The sequence below is a fragment of the Sprattus sprattus genome (genome assembly GCF_963457725.1).
Source record: "Sprattus sprattus genome assembly, chromosome: 20".
In the NCBI taxonomy this organism is placed as follows: domain Eukaryota; kingdom Metazoa; phylum Chordata; class Actinopteri; order Clupeiformes; family Clupeidae; genus Sprattus; species Sprattus sprattus.
The window spans coordinates 25,295,416-25,302,766 of NC_137918.1; positions in this window are offsets into that span (position 1 = coordinate 25,295,416).

Below are 7,351 nucleotides of genomic sequence, written 5' to 3' on the forward strand. Positions count from 1 at the left end.
TATTTAATTACTACTGCTCTTCTGAAGTTCTATCTTTATTATTTGGTTGTACAGCCAATCACATATTGTTTTTCTTAAGTTTTTTTTATTGTTATTATTATTTTGCCGAATCACAAGCAATATTATTCACTGTTTTCATAATATCAATTCCATGGCAGCGCTAACAGGTCTATCCTAATGCTTTGAAGTGCGCTTGTAAGCAGCCAATTGATAGGTTCACTGGGATTTTGTATCACTTATTTTCCCATTGAAAATAAACCAGGGGAAGTTACATGTATTAAGTGACACATTTTATAATTTTTCGGGCAGATTATGCATGTCCATGTTAAACCCAAACTAGAGACAAGAGTTGGATCAAATTTACAGACACTTGACAAAATGGCTTTATTGCTGCTGTAATTGTCAGATGAAGACATCAGCATGCCTATTGGTTAATTAAAGCCTATATTTCAGTCATTTAAAAAACTTAAGGAGGTAGGCTGAACGTCAGCAGCTAAGTAGTTAGCGGCTTTGCATTGCTAACGTTGCTAGCAAACTAACGTAAGATGTTCTAAGCTAACCTGTAAAGCCAATAGTAAATAAAATGGGGTCTGACAAATTATAGTTTCTTACGTTACAGTGTGTTAAGTTACATGTGTAACATTAGGTTGTGATAATTATAAAGATTATAAAGATAAAGATGACAAGGTAACTCGAAAAGCAAATTGGCTGTAAGTTAGCACGCAACTGCTAGCTGCTAGCCAGTTAAGGTACTGAAAGCCTCTGTTAGTACCACACAAAGTTAAGTGTGGCTATGCAGATAGATATATTACCTGAGCTCTGCAACTCATGTGATTGTGTGATACTGTGACACAAACATAAACTTTTTTTGTTCTCCACAGCATTACAGGGTATACGTTTTTAGAAATCTGTCCTATAATGCAGCCAGCTGTATCAGACACAGCAACTCATTTTCAACATTTTCAACATTTTCTCCCCTTTCATGGCAATAAAAACGTTCATAAAAATGTGTGCTTGGCCTAATATCTAACAGAGACATTCTAAATTATTTGAGGCTTTATTAACATCTGATGGTGCAGTAAAGTCTGTGGCCTATCAGTATGATTTGGTAAAAACTATCTTCAATGGTATCTATTTAGCACACAGCTATATTGGATCAAAGCAACTCATTTCATGAACACGATCCCATGCCACAAGTGTTTGAAACAAATTCTCTGGTGCCTAGCTTTTATTGTGAACAATGTGTAAGTAAGGTGTATTAGCCCCTAAATAGGCGTCATAGTAGTCTACCTATAGGAATGCAATATGATTGCAACTAGCTAGGATTGCTTGTGCCCAACAGCTAACGTTAGCTTACTTAGCTGATAACACATTTCGGCAGGGCACTAATGTGTGTTTGTGTGTACACATCCGCTCATACAGTGCCTTTAACTCACTTAAGCACAGGTCAGTTATACATTTAAACACGTCTGTCATTATCATTTTGATAGGTAATAAACAAACAGCCCATGAATGGTCACATAGGAAGTGGCTTGCATTAAGCTGCTAGCATTAAGCTACGTTGGATGTCAGCATTTAATTCACTCTGTGTATCAGCATATTAGGTGACAGCTACCTAACTGGAGGTGTTATGGATCAACTTGGGTTTATTTTATCTGCAGGTGAGAGACCACAACAACGCATTGTGAGCAGAACAGCACCACATGGCATTAAAGATGTGTTCTTCTGAGTCGTTGTGTGCCCAAACCTCAAAGGTGTTGTTGTTTGGAAATGCCTATGATCAACTTGCTGAACTTTATATGTAGGCTATAATACGTACCTCTTATGTAGGCTAGCCTGCATGAAATCAAACAGCTTGCACTAGGAAAATCAAACGAGTTGAGGTATAATATATATTGATTACACAGTAAGTAAAAAAATAGAAATACTTTTGTTTGTGAAACATACAATCAGAAACATATTTTAGTTATACTTTGCGTAGGACGCTTTCTAGATACACCCTGTAAAGTGTGCCTGACTCACCTTTCTCTGGTCAGTTTGCTATCAAGTCAAAATACATTACAGTGGCAGAAACAGTGCAGATGGGATTTTTAGACTGGGGGGGACGCTAACATCGCCTAATCAGCTGTGCAGAGTAATTAACTGATGCTAGTCTCCTCACTTAGGGAGAATGTTGGGGACGGATCGGGGTCACTATGATTCTGGGGGGGGGGGACATGTTCCCCGTCCCCAGTGCTATCTGCGCCCCTGGGCAGAAAACCCCCCCAAACCTTTTCAAGTAGGCTTAGGTAGCGTAATATCACTGTGAGACAGACAGCCTGATATAAACATGGTGCTTGCAAGCTGAAAGTCTCATGATTAACACATTTCTAATCAATACAAAAAACAACAGGGCAGCTTCAGGTCAGGCAGCCCTATTCAACAACCTTTGGGAAAAGATACCTGAAGCAGGGTACTTATGTCAAAATGTTTTAAAAGCCATTTCATGAGCTGCAAAATCAGTGTGTCCAGCTTTTTTTTTGGAGCATTTCAATTCCACATCATCACACAGTGACATGCTACACCAGCAGAGTAAGCAGCAGGTAGTTTAGCATCAGTTGGCTTAGACATTTTGAACACAGCCTACCCCTCACACTAAGAGGGCAGACATCCCATTTCCCCACGTTAACATGGGCATAGCAAGATTACGTTCAATCTACTAATTACCATGGACATGAACAAAGATTACATTGTGCAAAACACACAAAAAATAACACATAAAAAACAACTTGTACGTTTTCCCATTTGTCGAGTCAGTGTCACATCTGTTGTCAAATAGGCCTTAAGTAAAAGTACGATTAATTTGGCCACATGCCCATACTCATCCATCCCCAGTTAGAATGGACCCCAGTAGATTTTAACAGAGGATTTAATACACCGTCTTTTTTTCTTCACTTCAAATGGTTTAAATGGTTTATTTGAAAGATGTAACGGAACCATATTTCTTACATTAGAAAGACTTTTATCCCTGCACTTCTTGCACTCTAAACTTTTTCTTTGCACTATTGTTGAAACAATTCACAGCTCCTGTATATACTTTCTTAAACTTCATAGACCATTGCACTGTTTGTTTTTGTATTGTGTTTGTTTTGTATTGTGTTGTAATGTATATTTATGTAAGCACATTGAGAGTCAGTTTACCAAGTATAATTCCTTGTTTGTGCAAACTTATAAAATCTGATTCTGATTCTGATTCTTTATGGTCCAAACAGTCAAACTTTGCTATTGACATGTACAGTACCTCTTGGGGGAGAACTCATGTCAATCAAATAAAAAACAACCAAGTATACTCAGCATAGATCATAAACCATCAGACTCATTCTCACAGACGTGTGGATACATCTGTTCCATCCTGTCGAATGTCCAGATTTTTCCACAGTGAGACTATTTGCCCGCCCCCTCATTTGCACTCATTGTACCAGCAGACCCAGTCACAGTGGTTTTGAGGATTTCAAAGTATTCTAACTATCATTGACATTCTTTACACTTAAAGCATGAAGGATGGCTAGAATTTTGTGAACACTTTACGCTTTACAGTGGCTAGAATTTTCTGACACTTGAGTCTTTACACTTTACACCTTCAACTTAGTTAAGGATACACACGATAACAATTTTGAATACTGTTTTATGAATTATAAAGCCACCTGTGTTCTGTATTCTCAAGTGTTCCAGATGATATAATTACAGTAGCATCGGGGCTGTATAATATAATATGTCATTAGTTGGGCAAAGGTTAGTGATCCTGCTGTTGCCACTCACACTTCGCATTTTCTTACGGGAATGCATCTCTAGTTTACGCATGTCCTCTCAAACAATATACTGGCACATTATAGGGTGACATGTTTAACTGCTTTAAACAGATGAGTCAGAGTGTGGAATTCATTTTTACTAATGTGGTAGGTGACTTGAGTATAAATGTTTTTACTAATGTGGTAGGTGACTTGAGTATAGCTGTTTTTACTAATGTGGTAGGTGAGTTAAGTATAGATGTTTTTACTAATGTGGTAGGTGAGTTAAGTATAGATGTTTTTACTAATGTGGTAGGTGACTTAAGTATATATGTGTTTACTAATGTGGTAGGTGACTTAAGTATAGATGTTTTTACTAATGTGGTAGGTGACTTCAGTATAGATGTTTTTACTAATGTGGTAGGTGACTTCAGTATAGATGTTTTTCTTGTTGAGGTAAAGCATGAATGCATTTAATCCTTTGGCTCTTTTAAACAGTCTGGAAAAAAAAATCTAAAATGTCCATAGAGGAAGTTAAGGTCATACTAGTGTCTGTGACTTGGTGATATTATACTATATTTTGACCAAAGCCCGCATATTTGTGGGTGATCAGTCATTTTCGCACGTCGTGTGAAGCAGTCATGGGGCCCGGCAGACACAATGCAAGGACACGGAGCACCCAGGTACTGTGCTGGGGGGAGCCTCTTGTTATGTCTCACCTAACTGATAAGAGCAGATTAAGGTAAAGCAGCCCGTTCCCGTACAGTCGTCCCCTTCCCTCCTCCCACACGGCCTATTGTGCGGAGTGTAATTACCCGTGCACGACCAGGGATCCGTGTACGGTCATACCACTGGATTGATGGAGCTCCCTGTAAGCCTTTAGAAAGAGGATATTATAATGTGTGTTGAGACGGACATCACACATGTGGAGATTAAGCCGTATAGATGTATGTGAATGAAATCTCAAACTGTGGGCGAAGAAAATCAGCAAGCAATGTAACCACCATGACAGTGGGACAAACTACTAAACTACTAAAAATGATTTACACTATTGAATTGAATTAGATTATGTGCACTCAGATTATCTTTAGTATAGAAAACACACTGATGTGTGAAATGTTTTTGAGCTGTATCAGGGAGATTATCCTCTTACTGGATGAAACCACCCCACTGTCTCCCAGATGCTATTCATTCTTAAACCTGAAATCAGCCCGTTTCTCCCCTACGGGCTACTCTAGTATACCAGGAGCTATCTGTTGAGCCTGGTGGGCTACTCTAGTATACCAGGAGCTATCTGTTGAGCCTGATGGGCTACTCTAGTATACCAGGAGCTATCTGTTGAGCCTGATGGGCTACTCTATTATATCAGGAGCTATCTGTCGAGCCTGGTGGGCTACTCTATTATATCAGGAGCTATCTGTTGAGCCTGGTGGGCTACTCTATTATACCAGGAGCTATCTGTCGAGCCTGATGGGCTACTCTAGTATACCAGGAGCTATCTGTCGAGCCTGATGGGCTACTCTAGTATACCAGGAGCTATCTGTTGAGCCTGATGGGCTACTCTAGTATACCAGGAGCTATCTGTCGAGCCTGGTGGGCTACTCTAGTATACCAGGAGCTATCTGTCGAGCCTGATGGGCTACTCTAGTATACCAGGAGCTATCTGTTGAGCCTGGGCCTTGAAGACAGGCGCAGGTGGCTGACCACTTGCTTCATCACAAACCTAAAAATCAGTGTGACTCCTTTTAAAACTTTTCCAAAATAGTTTTTTTTTTTTATATACATTCAACGATTATGGTTACACTTGATTTAACATATATGATTTGGTGTTATATGGATATTCCTATGATAGTTGATTATTGTTTAAAAAAGTTTTTATTTAGTTTAATAAAAAAAAAAGAATGCAAGGCAATATGCTGAAAATTATTTTCAAGTGTTAATGGAAAAACCATGTTGTTAATCATTTTGTTAGGTTATGTGTTAATTATCATGATGTAAAACCATGTTGTTAATCATATTGTTAGGTTAAGTGTGAATTATCATGATGTAAAACCATGTTGTTAATCATATTGTTAGGTTATGTGTTAATTGTAATGATGTAAGACCATGTTGTTAATCATATTGTTAGGTTAAGTGTGAATTATCATGATGTAAAACCATGTTGTTAATCATATTGTTAGGTTAAGTGTAGATTGGCCTCTGGTTAGAGACTACAGGAGGTTTTGAAGCAGACAGACACAGGGAACACTATAGACCTGTAAGGACAACTCCCTATGTAAGAAAACACAATCCTCCCACTGGTGTCAATGCCATCTTCTATCTACTCCAGTAAAATAAACTCATGTAGACATAACAATTCTTCTCAGTTTGGAATTCCTTTTGCCTTTTTTATCAGCCACTTATAACACCCTGTGCACCACAAAGCTATAATATTTTTTTTCTGATGAATTGTCTTCAGATATGAGAAAAAAAAATGTAGCGTTTTTATTTATGCGAGATATTATTTGTCAATGAATTGTGTCTTTTGAGCAATGAACAATGGACTGTTGAAAATGCGGTTGAACAGCTAGTTGTAAAGGTCATAACACAGGCATTGATTTAAACAACCACTCTTAGGGCAATTATGGGAAACAACATGGAAATTCACACACACTTAAAAACACACTAACACACATAAAAAGCACACACACACACACACACGCGCGTATACGCGAACACACACACACACGCATACGTGAACACACACACACACATACACACACGTGCACACACACACACACACACACACACACACACACACACACACCACACCGCACACTCTGAAATACATGTTCTATTGTTTCAGATACTTCACTCTTACTTGACTCGAGCCCATTGTGTTGTCAAAACAATAGGCTCAGGTTCCTCACACAAAGAAATTATTCTCCTAACATTTGTTTTATTCGGTAAATTCTACTGTTAACACTGTCAAGGAATGTTAAACACACAAAGAATATTCTGTAAAGAATATTTTATACTTTCTCCTACTTTGTGTTGAAAATTAAAACAATTACAGGCTTTATGTATATTTACTGTATATTTATTTTGTATCTCACATCTTAACCACTTATGTGGAGAACTCTAAAAATAGTTTATGTTGTTCTTGTGTGTGTGGCTGTATTTTGAGTGCCGGTGTGTGTGTGTGTGAGTGAGTGTGTGTGTGTGTGTGAGTGCTGTTTCCTATGGCCTTTCACCCAAAACTCTTCTAAAAACAGTTATTATCCCCCAGGATTACCAAAACAAACAAACAGGTTAATCAAAGGGTTTTACTTGGCCAGCTGTTTGCATTAAAACAACAGACTGTCTGTCAAACTCTTAGCCTGCCCTGATCTGCAAATCTACCAACACTCTCACGTCCACTAAGAGGGACTCTTCCATCGAGCAGACTGCCTATCGGACCTGTGGCTGTTCACGCTGTTCCCGGCTGTATCAGGGAACATGTTGTGACCCGACGTGGTGTTGACTGAGCAAGTGGAGCTCAGCAGTTCTCAGCTCTGAGAAAGAGGCACTTTCTGCTATCAGGTGGCTTGCTGATATAGAGAGAG